This window comes from Pelodiscus sinensis, chromosome 16, assembly GCF_049634645.1.
Source record: "Pelodiscus sinensis isolate JC-2024 chromosome 16, ASM4963464v1, whole genome shotgun sequence".
Taxonomy (NCBI): domain Eukaryota; kingdom Metazoa; phylum Chordata; order Testudines; family Trionychidae; genus Pelodiscus; species Pelodiscus sinensis.
This window is the reverse complement of record NC_134726.1, coordinates 15,401,017-15,425,363: the sequence shown is the minus strand read 5'-3', so window position 1 is coordinate 15,425,363 and position 24,347 is coordinate 15,401,017. Positions and strand designations below refer to the sequence as shown.

Below are 24,347 nucleotides of genomic sequence, written 5' to 3'. Positions count from 1 at the left end.
ACACCTGCTCCTGGGTGGCCAGGCTGGCAGCTCTCCTGCCCAAGCCGGCCTCTTTCCTGTGCCTAGTGCGGAGATCGTGGACGAGGTCCACGATGTCCGCACTAGCCCAGGTGGGTGCCCGCCTCTTGTGGTCCGGGGCAAGCTCCCGGGAGCCGCCAGCCTGGTCCCGGGAAGAGGAGGAGGGCTGAGAGGCATCGGGTGGGTGGCTCGATCCGTGCCAGGTGCAGGGTCTGCTGGCTGGGTGCTGGCAGGCTTGCACCTGGCATGGGCACCGTAGCCAGCCCGTGCCCTTTTAAGGGGCCCGGGGCCGGGAGGGGGGCAGACGAGTTTCCCTGGTGTTGGCCAGAGTGGCCACCAGGGAAACCTGAGGAGGGCTAGCCTCCCACTAGTTCAAATTAAGGGGCTACACACCCCTTAATTCGAACTAGCTAGTTCGAACTAGGCTTAATTCTCGAACTAACGGAGCGCTAGTGTAGCGCCTATGAAAGTTAGTTCGAACTAACGTCCGTTAGTTCGAACTAACTTTGTAGTGTAGACATACCCCAGCTGAATAGGATCCATCAGAATCTTCATGTATGGTATTCTTTTAAATAACATGCTTTTTAAAAAGCTCAGACCTGTTTTATAACATAATTAATAAACAAAAGCACATGGACTGGAAGTGCCTAGGTTAAAAGGTGATTTATGTTTGTGAAGTGTCAACATTTGAAAAACAAAAGAAAACAAAAGCTCCCCTGTTAACTTTCAGTTTATACTTGAAATATCCATTGACATTTCTGGACAGAAAATAGGACAGGTTCAAACGAGAAACATATTGCTTCAGATTATACCCTAATTTTTTAACAGTGTTTCCTAACAATTCTAATCTCAAAATATTGCATGGTTTTTGAGTCTTCATCTGTTTAAATAGTATTTCCGTAATAGGCTATAAGAAACAATCTTGCATTGGTATGCGGATGAGTGAATAGGTCTTTTCTGTTTATTAATATATATGATTTTTTATTATTTGATAATCACAGAACATTTTGCAAAACTGTTAACCAAGATTTGGCTGTATGGAGGAGATTTTCAAAAGCACATAGGCACCTAAGTTAAATAAGAACACAAGAATGGTTATACTAGGTCAGACCCATGGTCCATCTAGCCCAGTTTCCAGTTACTGAACAGAACAGGTAATTATCAAATGATCCATCCCCAGTCTCCTATTCCCAGGTACTGACAAACAGAGGCTAGAGACACCATTCCTACCTATTCTGGCTAATAGTCATTGACTTTTTGCTTTTAAAATCTCACCCATGAGAAATATTGTCACACTGTACTGTACTTGAAAAGATTACTAGTTAAAACATAAAAGAATAAGCAAACCAAGAAAATTTCTACAGTCCCTAAGAGTTCTGTGCTACTTTCCAGTTTTTACAGTTCATGATCCTAAAAAATGGAAATTCCTGTACTACTGACTACACATAAAAGAATCCCTAAAGATAACTAAGGGACCATTTTGTTGGTCAGGAGCTGCTGTGTGCTCTGGCTCCATTTCCAACCACAGACCTAGCACAATAGGATTTATTTTGGGATTGCTGAAATTCAAGAAAAATCTGCAGTTATTAAATCTAAATTTTAAATTGTACAAAAGTTGCTGTTTTCTAAAAAACCTTTTTCCCTTCCCTTAAATTCCGACAAAAATTAAAGCAGAGAAGATGAGTTAAAACTTAATTTTTTAAAATTTCTCACTCTTTTGGACAAGCTCTGGCTGCTCCAATTAAATTTAATCTATGCAGTACATGCACTCTTTATTTTTTCATTATTAGCATTTGTATTATTCTCACTGGAGCTCAGCTGGATTGCCAACAAGATCTGAATAGAGTGAGAAAGTAAATTTGAGATGGTGCAATGCAGCAGAGTAGTGTGGCCATGGGAAATGTTTTCCTTCAAATCAAGTCCCTAAAAGTAACTTAAATTGAAGATCTCAAACAAATCTGCAAATTAAACCATTCTCCAAGGGATGCTCTGGTATTTGTGATGAGTAGTGGGCTTGAATATGCTGGTATGAAGATGTTCTTACTCCATCTCCCCCTTATGATTTGCTTGCATGGTACCTTTTAGACTGCACAGGAAAGGGCATGCCAGCCTTTTTGCCTATCTGGGCAATTTTTGTACCCACTACCACTATAACTTTTCTAAACACACTGTGGCTGTGTCCAGACTCCATGCCTCCGTCGACGGAGGCATGTAGATTAGCCAGATCGGAAGAGGGAAATGAAGCCGCGATTAAAATAATCGCGGCTTCATTTAAATTTAAATGGCTGCCCCGATCTGCCGATCAGCTGTTTGTCGGCAGATCGGGAGAGTCTGGACGCGATGCCCCGACAAAGAAGCCTTTCTTCATCGACACAGGTAAGCCTCGTGAAACCAGGCTTACCTGTGTCGATGAAGAAAGGCTTCTTTGTCGGGGCATCGCGTCCAGACTCTCCCGATCTGCCGACAAACAGCTGATCGGCAGATCGGGGCAGCCATTTAAATTTAAATGAAGCCGCGATTATTTTAATCGCGGCTTCATTTCCCTCTTCCGATCTGGCTAATCTACATGCCTCCGTCGACGGAGGCATGGAGTCTGGACACAGCCTAACACATGCCACATATTTCTGCCTGGTGAACTGTGAGAAACTTGACTGCATGGTTTTAAACAAACAAACAAACAAGCTCACCAAAATTACACATTGATCATATTTCTGCCTGTTGGCAGTCCCTCCTGGAGTCTTTGTACACGGCATTTTGGAATGAGTGTGAGCGAACCTCCAGTCTGAGTCCATAGCTGTATGGACAGTCTTTTGGAGCTGTAACTCAGGCTCTAAAGTCCACCCCGCTTCTGAGGCTTCATTCTGTTTTTCACTCTCCTTGCTTGAAAGGATATGCAACTAGTTTTGGGAGATTGGAGTTGCACTAAAGCACTAGTGTGTCTCTTCATTTATGACCTTTAGTGCAGATGCATTTGACCCTGATTAGAAGACAGTGGACAGAGAACACGCAGCAGATATGCTATTCCAAATAAACATGCTTTTATCAATAAGGATTAAGATGAAGGAAGTTTTAGTCCTGCCTAACACAGTATGTCTGTCTCATGACTCTATTGATCTTTGAATGCTTTTCTCCCCTCTTTCTTGGTTACAAATTTGTGAAGTATGAAAAGATAAAAACAGATTATAGTAAAAGAAAGAAAGAAAGAAAGAAAGAAAGAAAGAAAGAAAGAAAGAAAGAAAGAAAGAAAGAAAGAAAGAAAGAAAGAAAGAAAGAAAGAAAGAAAGAAAGAAAGAAAGAAAGAAAGAAAGAAAGAAAGAAAACGCCATATAAATAACTCCCTATTATATTGCAATGGAAGTTCCATATGCAGAGCAACTTAAGAATTTGGGCCTAGTTATTTTCTTCACCCTGACTATAAAATAGCCTGTCAAATTACACAGCAGAGAACATACTTATTTTGTATATGAAATTGGTAGAAGCTCAGCTTTACAGCTAATTAAATGTACAGCTTTCTCTGAAAAGTAAAGGGAAACACAGCAATCTCTAGTCCTGAAGCAACATGTTTGCTTTGACACAGGCAGCTATTGATCTTCCTAGTCTTCTCTGTGGTTTCATAAAAAAAGGTTATCAATAATACCAGGAGACAAAACTGCCATCCTCTCATTACCCTGAACTTTGATCTCTTGTTATTTCCCAACAATAGAGCTGACTGAGAGCTTGATTAAGAGTCCTCATCTACCACATTCCAAGCATACATTTTATTGAATTATTTGTGATATATATTCAGGTAACAGCACTATGGAGACATTTACATTTATAAAAACAAGTAGAGTGTGTAGTACTGAAATAAATGATGTTATGTAAATAAAAATGTCACATTAACTAATAATCAGAGCAATAATAACCAGAAAACAAAAGAAAAAATAATGAAAAAAAGAATTAAAAAAATCTAAGGGCATGTCTGCAGTAGGAAATTGTTTCAAAATAATAACTCCTGAAGTAACTATTTTGAAATAGCATAGCCACACTACAAGGAAGCCTCAAAATTAGTCCGCGGCAGACTCCGTTAATGTGACTGCGCTACCTCAACTTAGTAATTACTTGTGGAGTAATTATTTGAATGACTCAGGGGAATAGTTATTTCAAAATAGCAGCAACAAAGCATTACACTACTGCTATTTTGAAATAACTACAATTGTCCAGCATCCAGTGGTCTAGCACTCCCAATGGTCTGGCACCAACTGGAACCCAGAAGTGCTCCAGCCAGCTGGACAATTGGAGCTGCTGTGAGCCCCAGGGGAAGGGAAGGGGTAAAGGGAAGTGGAGAAGAGGGGAAGGGGATTATACCCCTGTGACAGGTCTGCCGGGACCCACACTGCGTCCAGCTGAGGGAGGGGGCAAATGGCACGGTGAGAGGTGAACCCTCTGCCGTTTTGCAGGAAGGCGAGGGAAGCCCCGTGCAGCTGCCGAAAGTTTCTGGGAAGGGAGTGGGCTCCCCACCCCTCCGACTGCAGTAGTTATCGCCAAGCAGGTGGGTGAGGGGCAGCACTGCGGGACCAACCCGGCAGCACCCCAGCTGCTCTGCTCCACCGCTTGTCCGCCGCTCGTTACTTTCAGCAGCGGCAGTGGCAGACTCGGGGAAGCGGCGGAGCAGAGCAACTGGGGTGATGCCGGGCACCAAGCAGGGGGGTGAGGGGCCCCCAGCAGGGGCTCTTGTGCATTTGAAAGTTGGAATGCCACATGGAGCCCAGGGCCAATGGGAAGTCCTGCTGACTGTGGGCTCCATGCAGGCGCTTCCACTTTGAAATACATTTCAAAGTGGAAGTGTCACATGTAGCCTGGGGTCAGTAAGGGACTCAGTTCTGCGCTGGCTCCAGGCTCCATGCTGTGCTTCCTCTTTGAAGTGCACAAGAGCCCCCACTAGGGACTCTTGTACATTTCAAAGCACACACACAACATGAAACCTGGGTTCAGTCCCCAGCTTATCCCGGGCTGAATCTTTGAAGTTCTGCGCAGAGCCTGGGGTCAGTTGGGGAGTCCCCAGCTGATCCTGGGCTCCACCCCACATTTTAAACCGACAGCGCCGTGCAGAAGCCGAGGTCAGCTGAAGAGACACCAACTGACCCCGTGCTCCATGTGGCGCTGCCGCTTTGAAATGCCGTAAGGAACCTGATTCTGGGCTCTCCACAGCATGCAAAGCAGCAGCTCTGCATGGAGCAGTTGACCCGGGGTTCCATATGGTGCTGCCACTTTTAAGTACTCCCTTTTCTCCCCCCTCTCCACCCGCTGCCTCTATCTGATAGAGGCAGCAAGGGGGGAAAGCGACTAGTCGACCACCCTGTCAGCTATCCAATGAGCATTTGCTTATCGCATAGTTGACTAATCGACTAGTCCTTTACATCCCTAGTGGCCACACTTTTGCTCTAAAGCGCTGCCGTGGCTGCACTTTACAAATGGAAGTGTAGACTCAGCCTCGGAGTAATTAAGTGGTGAAAGTGGAGCCCTTATATTAATGCAGACACCTTTATACTTAGGCCCTGATCCAGCAAAGCACTTAAGCACATGCTTAGCTGTGACTGTATGATTATTCATACCAAAATCAATTATACTCATGCTTAAAGGTAAGCATGTGCATAAGTGCCTTCAGGTTCAGGGGCTGATTTACTACTGTTTACTGATACACTTTTCTAACTGTCCTAGATATTTCAAAGGCAGCTCTCACTAACTGCTAAACAGACGTAAGGTAATAAATCATCACAACACTCTTGGGAGAAGGTGAAATAAGTAGCATTATTCCAACTGTAGAGATGGAGAAACTGAAGAACTGAAGGCAGGCGATTAGGCCAAGACCACACAGTCACAATTAAAACTGGGGTTTGTATGCAGGAGCTCACTGCTCTGAGCCTGTGTTCTGTCTGTCAGATTACACTATCATTTACTTAGACACAAATTCCTTTACTTGTCTGGAAATGATTAATAAACTGGGAGGTGCAATTTCCTGAATATCAAAAGAATGACTAAAATCTTCTTAGGATAACAGGGTTGTTGCAGATGAAAGAGTTTACATTAATGTTCCAGTCCTCATCTCCTGTTGTTCAGGCTCTCAATGATTCACCTCTTTGGAATACTTCATATATTGCAATTTACATTATTTTCCCATTATGACACTGACAGTTTGCCAGAACAGTTACTCCACAACGCCTTGGCTCACCATGATCGGCTTCTAAATCAAATATGTGCATTCTGCCAGCAAGGCCTACATAGCTCCATTCTGTGTCTCCGCTAATATTTCTGTGAAAATATGAAAATCCAATTTTTTACCACTGAGATCTTTGCTACTTCTATCACTGGACTCCTTTGGTGTGATCCAGGGTATGCATCATGAACTTTCCCTAAAGTGTTGGCATTATCCAAGCTAACTGATTAATATGTACAAAGCCTCACACATTAAGACCGTGTTTAAAAAGTGCTGAATGCATTAGCTGATCAGTTTAAGTATTGTTATTAAGACGACATTTTAGACACAGATACTTATAGTAAAAGTCATGGATTGGTCACAGGTAGTAAACAAACATTCACAGCTTGTGATCTATCTATGACATGCACTATATACCCCTGACTAAATCTTGGCATTGGGGGGACTGCCAGACTTCCTACGTGGCTCTGCACTTCCCCAGAAGCAGCAACATCCCTTTCCTTCAGCTCCTAGGTGGAGGCATGGCTAGGCAGCTCTGCATGCTGACTCTGTCCAGAGCACCAGCTCCACAACTCTCATTGGCTGGAAACCACAGTCAATGGAAGCTGTGGGCAGAGGCAGCATGCAGAGGTGTATGGCAATGCCTCCACCTAGGAGCCGAGGGAGGAAAATGTCACCACTGCCAGGGAGCCCCCTGAGATAAGTGCTGCCTGGAGCCCTTACCCCTTCCAGCACTCCAACTCTGAGCCCACTTCCACACTCAAACTCCTGGGGGAGGGAGTGCAGTGACCCAAGACTGCCCCAGCAGCAACTGATGCAAATGGCCCATGTTCAGGCAGCCCCTGGGCCAGCTACATGGGCTACTGCAGAAGTCACGGAGGTCCCAGAAAGATACAGAATCTGTGACTTGTGTTGCCTCTGATAAACTCTCAGCCTTAATTATTATTAACATGCTTAGTTCATGCTTATATTTCCTTCATAGGCACTGGATTCCAAGACCAAAAGGAACCATTTTGATAATTTAGTCTGACCTTCTGTGAAGTAGAGGCAATAGTACTTCCTGTTTTACATGCCTCATTGTGAGATTATTTCCTTCGGTACCTAAGCCCCGTAAAGGAACACATGAGGAGAAGACAAAGAACAAGATTAAAACAAACAGGCCCCCAAATTAATCTTGGATAAAGTCTTCCCAATACCAATAAAAGTTGACTGAAAAGAATGGAGCAAAGTAGCTCAGAATAAAAGCAATCTGGTAATATGGACCCCCAAAAGAATAACTTCTCAGTAAAGAATTAAAAACATTAAAATAGCACCAAGATAATTTGAATCAAGCCTCCTCTATTGGGCCTTAATTGAGCAACATGCAATGCATGTGCTTAACTTTAAACACTTGAGTAATCCCATAGAATTTGGAGCCTTGCTGCCAGAAACTTCCCAGGTGACAATGGGCCCTTAAATGACCGAGTAGGATCCCACTTCGGCAAATCACTTAACTGTGTTCTTAATTTTAAGTGCATAGGTAATCTAATCCAGTTTCAGGAAAGTGTGTAGGTATATGCACAGCATTAAGCACCCCAGTCATATGTATTTAGATATGTGCTTAAGTGCTTTGCTGAACTACGTTCTAAGGGACTCTTCCCATCTCCAGCATAAAGTTGACTCCATCCTCTGATTCTATTAACATCCCTCCCTGTTGCTGGAGGTAATAATAGGTAACCATCTCTTCACCTTCCATCCCATTCACTCCCTGATTTCTTCCTATTCACTTAGGCCAAGTCTGTACCCGCAATTTACAATACTGTAACTTTCTGGCTCAGGGGTGTGAAAAAAACACCCCCAGCACAGCAAGTTAGTGTGCCGTAAAACACTAGTGTAAACGAGGCAACAGCGCTATTAGCTAGTCCCCTCGCAGAGGTGGTTTACATAAAGTGCGGGAGAATTCTCCCAGCCCTCGTGCCATGGCCACACTTTCAGTTCAAAGTGCTTCTGCAGCTGGTCTTAAAATGGCTTTTGGACACAGCTTTAGTCTGTTCATTGTCACTGGAATCCAGCTCCTTAGAATGCTCTAGCAATTAATAAATTTACCATCACTCATATAAGATAAAGGATTTAAGGCCTTCGGAAAGTCAGTGGATCTTTCATGACCCCTCTGCATTATGAATTTCACTCATATTGCCCATTTAAAGTTTACACTGTTAATAACCATATTTTTTTTCATGATTTGGTGACTTGTGACTGGCCTTAGACATGCTAACTGTGATTCCATAAGAGATTTAGGAACACAAGTCCCATTGAATTGTGCTTTTAAATTTTTGCCTTACTTGTCTACCTATTAGAAATGATTAATTTTCCTATAATTTTGGAATATTAATTAATATTATGTGTTGAGTCAAGGACAATTATATAACTAGATTTTGTATAAAACAATGTCTCATGATGTGAATGCCTGACATAAAGATTAAAAATGCAAGCTTGTAATAGTAATTGAGTAAGGGTTCTAATTCATAAATTTAAGCTGGGCCTACTTTTGAGAAATGTCACGTGCAAGAACTCTGAAAATGCTTCTGGGAACTGCACCTCAAACACACCATACTCACTCTGTGACTTGAGCATATTACAATGTTCTGAACATGGATATATTAGGTAAACAAGATATTTAATTAATCACAGATTTAGGATTTAAATTAGTAGATTGATCTAAGAGCTCTGTGACTTTTCCTGGAACAAACAGCTACATCTGCTCTACATATATGGAGCCAAATCACTATGCTAATTTCTACCTTGAGTGACTGGGGAGATGTGCATGTGCTGTGCGGGAGGAACAAAACACTCCGCTTCAAGCTTCATCCCCCTACAGAGTTGTTCAAACAGAAGACATCCACCTTCTGCAAGGCATTCCTCCAAATCATGCTCCTCCCAAGTTCACAACAGAACCACACTGTAAGGAAAACTTCCACAACTGTGAAAAAAACAGGAAAGATATGCATCATGGCATATGTAGGGTTTTATACATGTTTCTATTGGTGTAATTTCTATTTGGCAAGAGCCTCATATGATGTTTAAATTCATTTTACAAGTTTTCATTTTTCAAAAAAATTTGAAGAAAGGAGATGTAAATGAACGAATCCCATACACTATTCTGTATCTGCTACAATGTAAAAGAGAGTCAAATTCAAGCACTTAGATCAGTAAACAATCTCCTGAAAATGTGTTAACCTTTCAAGCAGCTAAAATTACTTGAGGAAAGTCAGAGAAGAGTTTCATATTTACCTTTTAAAGACAACACTAGAACTCTTTGTTACATAGTTTTTAAAAAGAGTTATGGATCATATTCATTTTTCATAGCGATAACATATGTGTACAAGACTATTACTGGAAAATTACATACCGTAATATCTTCTGAACCCAAGTACTGAACATAAGGGAAAAAAGAGGGGAAAAAATTAAAAGATCTGAAAGAATGCATTTTAAACAAACCCTCTTTGTGTACAGAAGTTGTACAGATAAACTGGGATAGATGGATGGATGACAGTTGGTTCTACTTATGCCCCAAGGTTCAGTTCTAGGGCCGTTTTTGTTCAACATCTTTATTAATGACCTGGATGAGGGGATGGATTGCACCCTCAGCAAGTTTGCAGATGACACTAAGCTAGGAGGAGAGGTAGATACGTTGGAGGGCAGGGATAGAGTCCAGAGTGACCTACATAGATTAGAGGATTGGGCCAAAAGAAATCTGATGAGGTTCAACAAGGACAAGTGTAGAGTCCTGCACTTGGGACAAAAGAATCCCAAGCATTGTTACAGGCTGGGGACCTACTGGCTAAATAGCAGTTCAGCAGAAAAAGACCTAGGAATTACAGTGGATTAGAACAGGCATGTCAAACTCGAAGCCCACTGAGGGCCGCACAAATGAAAACTGATTGCTTTCAGGGCCACCAAAGAAAATGTAGTCCTATCGGAAAGTTGTAATTATTTATTATTGTAGATTATGTTTTAGGTATATTTTTAAATATTTTTAAGGTCTTGTTTGAGTATAATACAATAATTTGATGTATTAAATTGTTGTTATTTGCTCATATATATTTTAATTTAAATATACATTTAAGGTACTTTTTAATTTTTTATGATACATAATTTGTGGAAACAAAAACACGTGTAGACAGTGGTTAATCAAATAGAACAGGCTTCTGTGAAAATTTGAGATACTTTGTAAGTTTCAAATTTTGCATAAAGGTATAATTATTTGTGCGATTGCAAACAAGGACATATTTATTGATATAAAATTAATACAATACATTTTGTGATTTTATTTGGAAATAAATAAATAAAAGCCAAAATATTAGCAAATCTCTCTCTCTGCTCCTCCTGAGTCAGGCACTCCCAGCCCCACCCCTACTCTAACCCAATGCCTCACCCCTCCCCTACAGCCAGGCACTCCCAGCCCGCCCCAACCTAATGCCTTACCGCTCCCTCAGAGCCAGGCATCTCCAACGCCCCCCTAGGGAGGTAGTAGAATCTCCATCCCTAGAGGTTTTTAAGTCTCAGCTTGACAAAGCCCTGGCTGGGTTGATTTATTTGAGATTGGTTTTGCTTTGGGCAGGGAGCTAGACTCAATGACCTCCTGAGGTCTCTTTCAGCTTTATGATTCTGTGATTCTACAAGGAGTAAGCGTGAGCAAGTTTAGGCATTAGGTTTGGGATCATCTCTAGCTTATAATAGCTGAAAATACTCCTTAGGCCAGTGGTCCCCAACCTTTAGAGGCTGCCGGGTGCCAGGGGGCGTGGCCGGGCGCCAGAGGGCGGGGACACATGCATGCCCGGGGGCAGGCGGCCCCCCCATAGCCGCGTGCTCGGGGGCGGGGGCCCCCCTGCAAGTGCCGCGCGCCGGGGGCCGGCACCCCCTCCAAATGCCGCACGCCAGGGGCTGGCACCCCCTCCACCCCCAAGCACCACGCGCCCGGGCCGGCGCTCCTCCTAAGTGTCACGCACCCGGGGCCAGCGCCCCCCCTCGCCCTCCAAGCGCCGCGCGCCCGGGGCACAAGCAACCAATTTGCGGCGCTCCCGGGGCCTGTGCTTACCATGCGCCCGGGCTGGCTCCGGCACGATGCATGCACTACGTGCCCGGGGCCAGGCCAGCCCCGAGCACTTGGCGGGCGCACACAAATGGCCCCGCGGGCGCCATGGCACCGTGTTGGGGACCACTGCCTTAGGCTCTATAATTTTCCATTTAAAATGTTTGAAGTTTTATCCTTTCTAACTCAAAGAGCCCTAGTTATTTCTAGTATCCCAGTAAATTATTATTTCTAAATTCTAAAGTCATGTTTGTCATGAAGCACTTTCAATGACTTAAAAGAAATGTAAAGTGTATCATGATTGTTCTGTTTTGTATTATTTCTAATAAAGCAACTACTGTACTTTGTCATTTCCTACGGAATGTTTGTTTCCTTTTTAAGCTCCCACAGCTGACATTGCCATACAGTTAAATAAACTACTGCAGGGAAAACTCATAGAACAAGGCATTTGGTCTTTCAAACTTAAAAGCTATAGTTTCAGATGACTTAACTCTTTTCATCCTGTTCTTCATTAACTCTTAAGTTTTTTAAAATAAATGGTTTTAAACTATATGGCTACGTCTAGTCTGACATGATTTTCCGCAAATACTTTTAACTGAAAAGTTTTTCTGTTAAAAGCATTTGTGGAAAAGAGCGTCTAGATTGGCATGGATGCTTTTGCACAAAAGCACTTTTTGTGGAAAAGTGTTCTTGCCAATCTAGACGTGGTTTTGCGCAAGAAAGCCCCAATCGCCATTTTCGCCATCGGGGCTTTTTTGCGCAAAACGGTTCTCAGCTGTCTACACTGGCCTCTTGCACAAAAGCATTTGCATAAGAGGGCTTTTTCCCGAACAGGAGAGTCATTGTATTTGCGGAAGAACACTGACAATCTTACATTAGATCGTCAGTGTTCTTGCGCAAATTCAAAGCGGCCAGTGTAGACAGCTGGCAAGTTTTTTTGCAAAAGCAGCCGCTTTTGCAGAAAAGCTTGCCGGTCTAGACGCAGTGTATATGTGTGCACAAATGTGGAGAAAGTCTATTTAACCCTGTCTAACCATTTCTTTAAAAGTTTAAAAAAAATCCCAAAACTCAGCATTAGGCAAAAAAAAAGACAGCATAAGAGTTTAGTTTAACCAAATGCTGTCCTACTTTCTGATTTTGAAATCTGGAAATCTGATTTTAAACAGCACTTTAGCAATGTGTCAAGTTTGCATTCTTTGGGAAAACGTCTATGAAAGATTATGCTGTCTGTGCTTTATTTCTGACCTTACATTAGAAACTGCATAGGGTGAGAAATTTCAAACATAATAATGAATATGATACAAGCTTGCACCATAAGCCATATTCAGTAACTTGTAACAAAGGGTTAAAACATTGTATCTGGCACGAACATCTGGAATTTAAGATACAAAACAGGCCTCTTCTAGAGTGGGGGTTTTTTTTTCTTTCTGGATGGCATGAGGGCTACACCAAACAGCTAGTTTAAAAAATTAAGGAAAAAGAGCTCCGTACAATTGATTCTAGAATAAATAAGGAATAATTGGACTGAACTTGGTGGAGTCTGTATAAAACTGGGGTAATATAAGGAATATCAGGTGATACATTTTAAAAATCAGTCTAAGAATGTTGGTCTCTAAATTCCCCTTCATACTGAAGATAGGAAAACCATTGAAGACTGTTTAATAGTTTAAGATTGCCAGTTCTTTTAGGTCTGATCCTGCAATGCATTATACGTGGTTGTTCCCTGTACTTGCATCCAGCCCATCCAGATATATGTCTCTCTGTGCAAAGAGGCCTTACACTGTAAATTTTTTGGGTAGGATCTGTCTTTTATTATATGTCGATTCAGTGCCATGCATTTTGGGGCCAAACCTAGTTGTGGCCTCTAGATGATATTATGATATTAATAAATAGTAATGATACTTGAGTATAATTTAATTACTAATATTTTCCTAATGACAATGAAAATCATTGATAGTACAAATTTTAGCATCTTATGAAAAGTGAGAGTGATAAATGTAAAGGAGAAAATACAGCAGAGTTTAGACAATACAAGTTATGCATCATTGTTTTAATAAAAGTCATTTCAATGTGGCATTTTAATCAGTTCATCCTTTTTGGCCTATGCTTAACAGTTCTGTTATTGATATAATGCAAACTGTGAATTAATTCTTTCATTCTTCAGTTTAACTTAGAATGATGAACAACAATTCTAACAATCTAAGTTAACAAAATTGGCTATTACTCTCATGCTAACTTTAAGGGACATCTTCATAAGTGAAGTAAGTAGGTGTTTTCCATCAAGCAATGGTAACTATATCTATTGTTTCATTTTGTTTTGTTTACCTTGTGAAGGGCCAGTGGCATTAGAATATTTTCTTTAAGGAGGAATACTGATTTGAAGAGATCATGTATCTGTTTACTAATGTGAAATGTTGGTTTGTATATCCAGTAATCTATTAACTTTATGGGCCTGATCCTGGTCCCACCAAAGGCAACAGCAAACTTCTCTTTATGTCAATGTTCAGGAGTTATCCATGCATAACTTTTTAAAGGGATCTCTGTTTCTTAGCAGAGACTCCATTTCATCTGTTTGTTTGGTTTTCTTTATTAATTTGACTGTAGTGTTTTGGTTTTTTGGCCCATTTTTACCCATTCAGATAGCAGTTTAAAGTTATATACCGATGAGATGTGCTGAAGAATTCCATTTTTAAAGGGTTTTCTTTTATTGCTAAGTTAGTGTATTTTCTATTAACTCATACTATGATGATTAAATTAATTTAATTGTCAAGAGCTCTTTTTGATTTCTTCTTTCCCCTTTCCAGCCTCTGACATACTCATGTTTATTTGACGTACTTTGTTATCAGATAACGCTTGTGTTTGTCCAGTATTCCCATCACTACTACCACCACCAATGTTTACATATTAAAATGGCCAGCATGATTAGTTTCACCTTCATAACAAACCATGCAAAATAATTTTCTCTCAGTACCATTAGGGAAAAAACTGTTTGATAATGAGGAAAGAAGTGGGAGGGAAGGGGGGAAGAAAAATAAAAAATAGGCACTAAAATCCAAATTCCTGATCCAGCGGTACAGTGCCAAATACAGCTCAAGAGAAGCTGATTAATTGCCAGCTTTTCTACCTGTTGCCAAGAAAACACTGCTCTATTCACTGATCCTCCAATTAAATCTGAATCTGTTTTTGAAAGTGCTTTTCCTGAATTGTGCTGTCCTTTTACTTTGGGGGTGGGATAGGGAAAGGTGGGAAGTTTCATTCCTACAAGGCACCAAGGGTCTGGGCTGAAAATAATGGGTCAAAGGGCAAGTATGGTTTAATCATGAGAGAAAACAATGTTACATATGCACTCTAACAAAATCCAACATTTGGAAAGAGAAAATTTTTTGCCTGCAGATGTTTGGTGGGAACTAGAGAACTATAATTTACTGCCCTGAAAATATTATTTTGCGGGGAAAAAAGTTTTTATTTTTATATTTTAATGTCTCATATTATACCAGAAAGTAAGCTTACTATATTATTGCTTGCTTACCTTGTGTTCTATATTAAAGATGCATTTTAAAAATCCTGTATTTTAATTTGAATGCTTTGTATCATTTTTTTAAAATAAATCTCTATCAATCCAATCTTTCAAGGACTTACATGTGAGTGATGTCACATGGTTATGTTAGTAGATCTACTTATATCTCCTTCCCCACTCAATTATTTCTCAGATATAGCTGGATACAGAGAATGAAACCACGCCAGACACATTTTAGCGAATGCATGCTTTAATGAAGCAACCAGTGGCATTCAGAGGACTGAGTTCTGTTTAGTTAATCGCACTAGGGTTCTGGCTTTTGCCTTATACAGGGTGTAATCAAAACCAGAAGTGCTCAGTAGAATACAGAAGACAATACAACTGTGCTGACACCATTTTTATTCATTCTTTTTACTCACTTAATTCTGTTGAAATCAAACCTTATTCATAAAAACAGCCCTTGTAGTTATAAAGAGCTGTGTATTTTCCCTCTACCACTTCTTTTGCATAGAGAGTGCAGAAGAAGTGGTAGAGGGAAAATACACAGTCAAGCTTTATCTATTTATAGGGGCTTGCTCTAAATTACAGCCTCCCAGTGGCTAGGCATTACCATAGCTACACCAGTGCAAATTCCTCCTCCTCCTAATTTCCACTCCAACTTTTCTGATGAAGATAATATTTAGCAAAACAGGGATACAAGTGTATCACTTCATGCTTAGATTGTGGTGGGGAAAGAGTTAAATATACTTTATGATATTATATGACATATATCAATTCATTGAGCTATTTGATCAATGACTATATACTTCTGTAATTTCCTCTCCAAATTCTGTAATTTCCACTCCAATTCATCTGATGAAGTAGGTTTTATTCATCAAAGCGCATGACCTAATAAATTTGTTAGTCTCTAAGGTGCCACCATACTGCTGGTTGTTTTTACAGTTACCAACTAACACAGCCACCCCTCTGAGATATAAAACAATTAAATAGCCTTCTCAGTTTCATTTTTATTTCTAATAATTTTCTACTCAACTTCATTTTCTGCATTTTATGCACAAGCATGATGCTACAATGTTTGGTTTGGAAACTGCAGGGCAACATTTGTTTAAAACCAAAACAAACAAACCCCAAACAAACCTGTTTCCTTGGAAATGTAGAGAAATCATAGATACATTTGTCTTGATCTCCTGAAGTTTATTTTTATAACACCTAAATTTTGGGCCAAATGTTTATATCTAAAGAGCTGACATATTTTTCTCTAGATGTGGCTACATTTTGAGGGTGGTTTAATGTTATCCCTTGTCCACCATTTGTGTATCTAATTCATTTTAAAAACATGTCAGCATCCTAAAGATGATCCCTATATAGGATGCTATTATTATTCAGAGTAGAATGATCATGCAGTGACAAGCCCAAATAGAATGTTGTTGGATATGTTTATTTTTCTTCAGTAAATTCATGTTACATACATTAAAACTGGTGTTGAAAACAGGATGAAGACAAACTCCAGGTGAGAGATAAACACAACTCCTCACTCTATTGTATGGGATGGAACCCTACGCATCCAGTCATTTTCTGGTACCACTCTGCTTGGAGGTTGGAAGGTAAACAAATTCTGCATTCTTTTCCACCTCTGTCCCTGGGAAATTAAACACATGATATTTCCCAGGCTGAGCCCTCCAGGCAAGCAGAATCTTGAGGTTTCTCTCAAATCTCAATACTCTCCATGGCATTAAATTTCACAGAGCCAAGTGCAATTGAAAAAGTAATTACTTCTCTTTTCCTCAGAGGAGAAATCTCAAAATCTCAGTCTTTCTAGACCTAGTCCTTGTAGCTTTTCAAAGCATATTCTGAGGTGATTGAGCAATATTCTTTAGCTCTTTCTTGAAACACAGACTTTCAGTATTCACTGAAATTTGCATTTCTGATTGGACACATACGCTCCAAGTTCTAAACAGCTCTGGTCATATGATTCCATGGCATTTTTTTTGCAAAAGTAGCTTTGTTATCCTTTGTGTCCTGGGCAAATGCCATTTTGTATAATTATATTCTGTGTACCCTAGTCCCTCTTCTAATTAGTGACATTCAGAATTCTTCTTTGCTGTCTCTTTCACTGGTGTGTAACAGTGCTGTGTGTTGGAAGAACAATTGCACATTTAATTCCAGAAATGCTTCATTCCAGCAGTCCCTGAAGCAATAACAGTACAATGAAATACCAATTTTCTGAACCAGAGTTTACCAAAAGTCAGTTATATTTTTGGATGTTGAACTTCCTGAAGATATGAAGGAACCTGCGTTCTTCTGGAGCTTTCTATGGTTTAGGGTGCCAGGGAATCCAGTCTTGAGTTCAGCTTTATAGTAGTTTATTTGCTTGTGCTCTGTGAAGCCTACACATTGCAAAGATGAAGCTCTACATCTGCTCTCAAGTATTTGAACCTCCATATTGATAAAGGTTTCAGGTGCCCCTGCAATTTTTATAAATGTTGTGTGCCGTTCTATGTTTACAGACAAAATGCTCTATTAAGAAACAGAGAGGGAGGGAGGGAGAGAGAGAGAAAGCAAAAGAAATTGTAAATACATGTAATTCCATTAAAGGAACATTATAGCAATTACAAAGAAAATGCTTGAGAGCAAGGAAACTCACTTTGAAGACGTTAACTATGCTCCACTCAATGGGGATATTGGTATATCATGAGGATATATTAATATTATTAAGGGTTATTATCCTACTGGATAGATGGGTAGCAGTAGATGAGCTATGTCTTGATTTTACTAAAGCTTTTGACACATGGAAAAATGTCTAGCTTAAATTACTATAAAATGGGTGCACAAGTGGCTGAAAGTCGGTACTAACCAGAGGAGTTATAAATGGTTTGCTGTCAAATTGGGAGTATGTATCTAGTGGAGTTCTGTAGGGGGTCGGTCCTGGGTCTGGTACTAATCAATATCTTAATTGATGACTTGTAAAATGGAGTGAAGAGTATGCTTATAAAATATACTGATGGCATTTGGCTAGGAGGGGCTGTCGTCACTTTTGTAGGATGAGAAGAACTCAAAACGAACTTGAAAAACTGGAGAATTGGTCTGAAATCAACATGAAATTCAGTATAATGCAAAATGTTACACTTGAAATCAAATGCACAACTACAAAGAAGAAATAATTGACTTGAAGGTAGTACTGCTGAAAAAGATCTGGGAGTCACAGTGGATCACAAATGGAATATGAGTCAACAATGTGATGCCGTTTTGAAAAAGACTAATATCATTCTGGGGTATATTAACAGGAGCACTTGATATAAGACATGGGAAGTAATTGTCCTGCTCTACTCAGCAATGATGAGACTTTGGCTGAAGTACTATGTGCAGTTCCGGGCATCTGTGGACAGAGGAATGTAACAAACAATTAAAGATTGAGAAAGTCTGCCTCTGAAGTAAAAAAAAACCTTGGGCATGGTCTGTCTTGAGAAAAGAGGACTGAGGGGAGGATTTGATAACAGTCTTCAAGTATGCTAAAGGCTATTGTAGAAAGGACTGTAATCAATTTCCTTGAACATAGCAGAGGATATAAATTATACCTAAGACATCTTTAATTTTTCCTGTTTCCTACTCCTAATTCTCTGCACTGTGGATTTACAACCAAAAGGAATATCTTGAACTATGAGCTGAGGACCTTATAATCTTTTGGAAGTTACCTACATCTTTTGCAAGTCTATTCCATCATTGTTATAAATCTGAAAACAGACTTTGCAGTCATTTGTATTATATCATCTAACAACTTTTTAATTCTATTATTTTCTTTTATTATTACATCTTTTCTTAATTTACTAAGGATTAGCTGACAGTGTGATATTGGGTAAGATCTGAGATGCATATTGATGTGGGGGTAAGTGTCTCATCCTTTGGGATTGGTAGAACCTCACTTTTGTTGAATTGGGTTTTCAATAAACTATCACTACACTAGACTGGTTTTTCTGGGTACCAAAGAATAGAATGCATAAAGGGGACTTGTTTGGCTTCTGGTTAACCAGTATGGTACTGCAGAAGCTCTGTTGTTAATGTCTTGTTTTGTTAACCTAATTATAGGATAAATCACCAGTTTGGGGAATTGTCTGCCCTATTTTTTGCAGTATGTCCTGAGAACCTAATTCTCAGTGTGATCCATGCCTATCACCCTGCCATACCTGTAACCCTTTTCACTAGTTCATTCCTTCCTAAGGACATGGCTATATTTTTAGCAGCATTCTATTAAGCTAAATTCTATGTGAAACCTTTTCCCTCAAACAGAGTGTGGATGCTGCTAACGCTCCTGTTTCTTTAACATTTTGCTTTAATTTTAAGCAGTTATAAAAAAAAATCTCTGTAAGATAATTTAATTCCTACAGATGTTCAAAAGCAATATGAGACACTGTCGTCATCAGCAGATGTGGGTCTGCATGTTCCATCAGCTAATGGAATATCATCTGAATAGGTTACAGGGAATTTTTTGAAAACTAAACAGATATGGCAATTAAAGTGAATAAATATACATGAATAAGCAAAATGCATCTTTAAAAGAAGAAGTAATTGCTGTATTTAAAACGACTGAGCTGCTTGGGTTGCTATTTAACAAGGTGATTCAAATCACTGACTCTCAGCCAGGCTTGATTTGAGCTGTGTTGTTTAAACCATCTTGTGATAGCTCCAGGCCACTTTATTGAACTTTACTTTCATAGATGTAGGGTGGAGATTGCAAGGAATATTGTGTTACTGTGACTAACAGCATTTTAAATACAGACTTTGTAGGATGGGAAAGGGATTTTATTTTATATATTTCTGTATCTAGCCATTTTAAAGGCTGAGTCATTTTTCAGAGCAGTTACTGTTTCCTTTCCACGTCTATCATAACCATATTTTAACACATTTTTCTTAAGTTTGTTAAGTTTGAGCTGGCCTAGAAAATAGTTTTAAAAATGTATCCTTGAAGACAAAACTAGTTCCCAGGGGCTTTGTTTTATTTTTGTGTAGTTTCTCCCCCACCACATGGAACATTTTTATGGGGAAGCTAAGAAGGAGACTAAAGAGAGCTGACTGCATATAGATGAAAAATGCAAAGCCCAATGCTTCCAGTGTCACTCATCAGGAAAATACTAATTCTATATCTACTGCATAGGAGTTGTTAACAGTGTGCAAGTTAGTTGTGAGTGGTTTTTCTTTATCAGAAAGAACAAAAGTCAACCAGCTGGATCATGACATTGATTTTGGATCTGAGTATAAGGACATGTTAAGGCAGCTGAACGGTAGCACTGAGAACATAAAGGAATTTGTGTGGCTGGGTTTCTAGTCACATAGATAGTCCACAATTGAACCCCTAAATAAAACAGTTTACTAATCCAAACTCCCAAATAAAAGTGGTTGAAATTTATATCCCAGAAATCACACGAAGATGAGACTTCCCCACCCAGCCCATGGATGGGAGGAAATGTGTGGAATTATGTTCTGGTCCATCTCAGCCATTCCCTTTCTGCACTCCCTGCCTTGCTAATAAGGAGCTTGCTGTCTGTTAGCCTGTCAGCAATGCCTGGTGGATCTCCTCTGGCCATTCAGATTTAGCTACTTTATAACAGCCAGTGCCTCCTCTGGCTACCTCTCTCAACAGATCTTTGAAGAGATGCCTAAGAGGTGTGACAAAATTTTAACTCCTTGCTTGCTTCTTTGTGAGACATTATTAAAAGCAACCTGACATATTAACATCATTGAGGAAGTGATCTAGAGTCAAGTCAAAATAAAAAATTGCTAAGGAGGCATACAACAGAACAGCACATGTATGTAGGGACAAAGCCATAAAGGATAATGCATGACATGAGTTACACTGAGCACCCAACATTAAAGGCAATAAGAAGACGTTCTCTAAATACATTAGGAGGAACTTGGACAAGAAAAACAAAGGAAAGTGAAGGTCTTCTACTTTGCAGGGTAGAAGAACTAATTACAGAAAACATGAATGAGACTGAGGTATTTAATGCCATTTTGCTTCAGTTTTTACTGAAAAGGTAAAATTGACCAGATATTAACACAATCATAGGTGCTGATTCTGTGGGTGTTCTGGGGCTTAAGCACCCCTAGGGGAAAATTAAAGGGTTCTCAGCATCCACTGGCAGCTAAACTTCCCTCTGCCCCCACTGCCTCTTGCCCACTGGCAGCCCAGCTCATCCCCCTCCCTTCCAGCACCTCCTGCCTGCTGCAAACAGCTGTGTTCAGGAAGCTCCAGAAGGGTGGGGCAGGAGTGAGAACAGGGGGGTCAATCAGGAGAGGAGAAGGGGAAGAGGCAGGTTGGGGACTGGGACTTGGAGGAAGTGGGTAGAAGGGGGCAGGGAAGGGGCAGAGCAGGGGCAGGAAGAGGTGGGTCTTGTGGGAAGGGGTGAAGGAGTGGCAGAGCTTGAGGCAGATGGGGGGTTGAATACCCCCTGGCTAGAGGCGAAGTCAGTGCCTATGAACACAATATTGTCAAGGTGGAAGGAATGCAAACCAAAACAGGGAAAGAACAAACTGAGGAATATGTATATAAGATGTACAGTATTCAAATTACCAGGACCTGATGAAATTCACCCTATGGAGATTAAGGAACTAGCTGAAGCAACCTTGGAACCATTTGCAATAATCTTTGAGAAATTACGGAGGATAGTTGAGGTCTGAGAGGACTGGAGCAAGGTACACAGTACATACCTTTAATAAGGGGAGCAAAGAGGACTTGGGGTATTATAGACCAGTAAGCCTAACTTCAAAACATGGAAAGATACTGGGTTAAATTATTAAATAAGTTATTTGTGGGCACCTACAGGATAATAGGGTTATAAGGATAGTCAACATGGGTTTGTCAAGAACAAACATGACAAACCAACTTCGTTTCCTTCTTTGACAGGTTTCCTGACCTAGTGGATGGGGGGAAAGCAACAGACATGATATATATTTAGTTTAGTAGTGCTTTTGACACACTCCCTCACGACATCGTCATAAACAAGCTAGGGAAATATGGTCTAGATTAAATTACTAGAAGGTGGCTGCACAACAGGCAGGAAAATCATACTCGGAGAGTAATCATCAATGGTTTGCTGTCAAATGGGGGGAGATATGTATAATAGGGTCCTGCAGGGATCAATCCTACTACCAGAACTAGTCGATATCTTCATTAATGACTTGGAGAATGGATTCAAAAATATGCTTATAAAATTTGTGGCTTGTACCATGCTGAGAGGGGCTACAAAACTCTGGATGAATGGACTAAAACTGGAGAACTAGTCTGAAATCAGCAAGATGGAATTCAATAAAGATAAGTGAAAAATACTACGCTTAGAAAAATCAAATCAAATGTTCAACTATAAAAATGAATAACTGACTTGAGGATAGTACTGCTGAAAAGAATGTGAGGGTCATAGTGGATCTCAAATTGAATATGAGTCAACAATATGATGCAATTGTGAAAAAGGCTAATATAATGGGAAAAAAAACAGGCTAGTGGAAGTTTGGGTGAAGTCACTGTGCTACAGGCTGTTGCTTTTGGTGTCCTGAGCCAAAACTGTACTGGATTTGGGGATCAAAATAAATCACATACAGAATGTGACTCAATAGCATGATGAAGTTATGAACAAGGCAAACATACTGGGGTGTATTAACAGGAGCGTCATATGTATGACATGTGAGGTCATTTTCCTTCTCTACTCAGCACTGGTGAGGCCTGAGCTGTGTCCAGGTCTGGGTGCCAGATTTTAAGAAAGATGTAGACTAATGGGAGAGAGTCCACAGGCAAGCAACAAAAATGGATTAGAAAATGTTTAGAAAGCCTGCCTTTGAAGAAAGGTTAAAAAGCCTGGGCATGTTTAGTCTTGCCAAAAGAAGAGTGAGCGGGGTCCTGATAAATCTATGCTAAGGGGCTATTAGAAAAAGGACAGTGATCAATTGCTTCCCTGCTCCATCGATTTCGGATGAGGAATAATTAGCTTAATCTGCAGCAATGGAAACATATTTTAGATATTAGGCTCTTTTTTCTCTCTAAGTGCAGTTAAACACTGGAGTCAAGTTCCAAGGGAGGTTGTGAAATACTTGTCATGGGAGTTCTTAAAAAAAGTTAAACAAGCATCTGTTGGAGATGGTCTAGTTTTACTTGGTCTTGCCTCTGCACAGGAGGCTGAATTAGATGATATTGCAGTCCTACATTCCTATGATTCTATAACCACATGGGTGCGTCTAGACTGGCAAGATTGTGCGCAAAAGCGGCTGCTTTTGAGCAAAAACTTGCCAGCTATCTACACTGGCCGCTTGATTTTGCGCAAGAGCACTGACGTTCTACTGTCCGAAATCAGTGCTTCTTGCGCAAATGCTTTGATGCTCCCGTTCAGGAAAAAGCCCTCTTGCAGAAATGTTTTTGTGCAAAAGGGCCAGGCAGCTAAGACGTTTTGCGCAAAAGCAGGCTAAACGGAAAAAAGCCCTAGTGGATGCTTGGAGGCTCCATAGCCACAATCAGCTCCCAGACTTCCTAGAAACCCGAGTCCCCTTAAAGCAGATGCAGGCTGCTGAGGTCACAAGGCAAGAGCCCTTCTCCGACCTCTGGCCAGAGGTCTGTCACGTGGCCCCTGCCGTCCAGCAGATACCTCCAAGCACGATGGCAGCTCCAGGTGGGGATCAGCCACCCGCACCTCCAGCACAGGAGGCCTCCAGGGCCAGAAAAAGAAGGGCCCCATCCTGGTCCTCGGGGGAGCTGGAGGCACTGCTGGACCTCTGGCAGGAGGAGGAGGCCCTGCACGAAACCCGCTCCTGGGGCTGGAATACGGAGATCTTTGCCCGCATGGCCCAGGCGCTCACCCAGCAGGGCCATCCAGCCTGGACCCTGGAGCAAGTCCAGGCTAAAGTAAAGGAGCTGCGCCTGGGCTACGTCCAGGCCAGCGAGGGCCAGGGGGCAGAAGCCGACACCTGCCCCCATTACCAACGGCTCCACGCCATCCTGGGCCAGCCAGCACCACAGGTACCGGACGTCCCCCTGGACAGCAGCATGCGCCCCCCCCCCCCCCCCCCATCACCAGGAACACCGAGGCAGGGGAAAGAGACAGCAGTGCGTCGGAGGACGAGGCCAGCACTGCCACCCTGCAGGCCCCCTCCGGCAGCCCCGATGTCTCCCGTGCATCCTTGGAGGCTGGAGAAGGATCCACCGGTGAGTGTTGCACTTTGCATTCACAAGGGCGGGGGGGCGGAGCCAGGCGCCTGGCAGGGGAGCGGGACAGCACGTCACTCAGGCCACATGAGCTGCACTCTGTGTAGCATTAGGCAGCATGTGCAACCACATGCAGCCTGGTGACTGAGCGGGATGTGGCCGTCGCAAGCAGCTGCAGGGCACGCCTGGGACCGTGCTGCTCTCACACATCCGGCAGGACCAGGGGGAAGGGTGGATGCTGGCTGGAACCAGCCAGGGCCCCAGGCCAGAGCCCGCATCCCGCAAGGGGGAACATGCAGAATGGCAACACTGTCCCATGCCTGGCTGCGAGGCACAGCCAGCTGCTCCTGGGAAAACCGCAGTG

General features: G+C 41.5%; 1 long non-coding RNA gene across 4 annotated transcripts in view; it reads left to right on the top strand.

Annotated features, from left to right (window-relative positions):
* Nucleotides 1-24,347, top strand: part of LOC142818588 (uncharacterized) — a 185,678-nt gene that overhangs the window by 66,094 nt on the left and 95,237 nt on the right. For all 4 annotated transcript variants that reach the window (XR_012896128.1, XR_012896129.1, XR_012896126.1 and 1 more), the window contains exon 2: nucleotides 16,295-16,406. This is a non-coding gene — a long non-coding RNA (uncharacterized LOC142818588). The remainder of the gene's footprint in view (nucleotides 1-16,294; nucleotides 16,407-24,347) is intronic.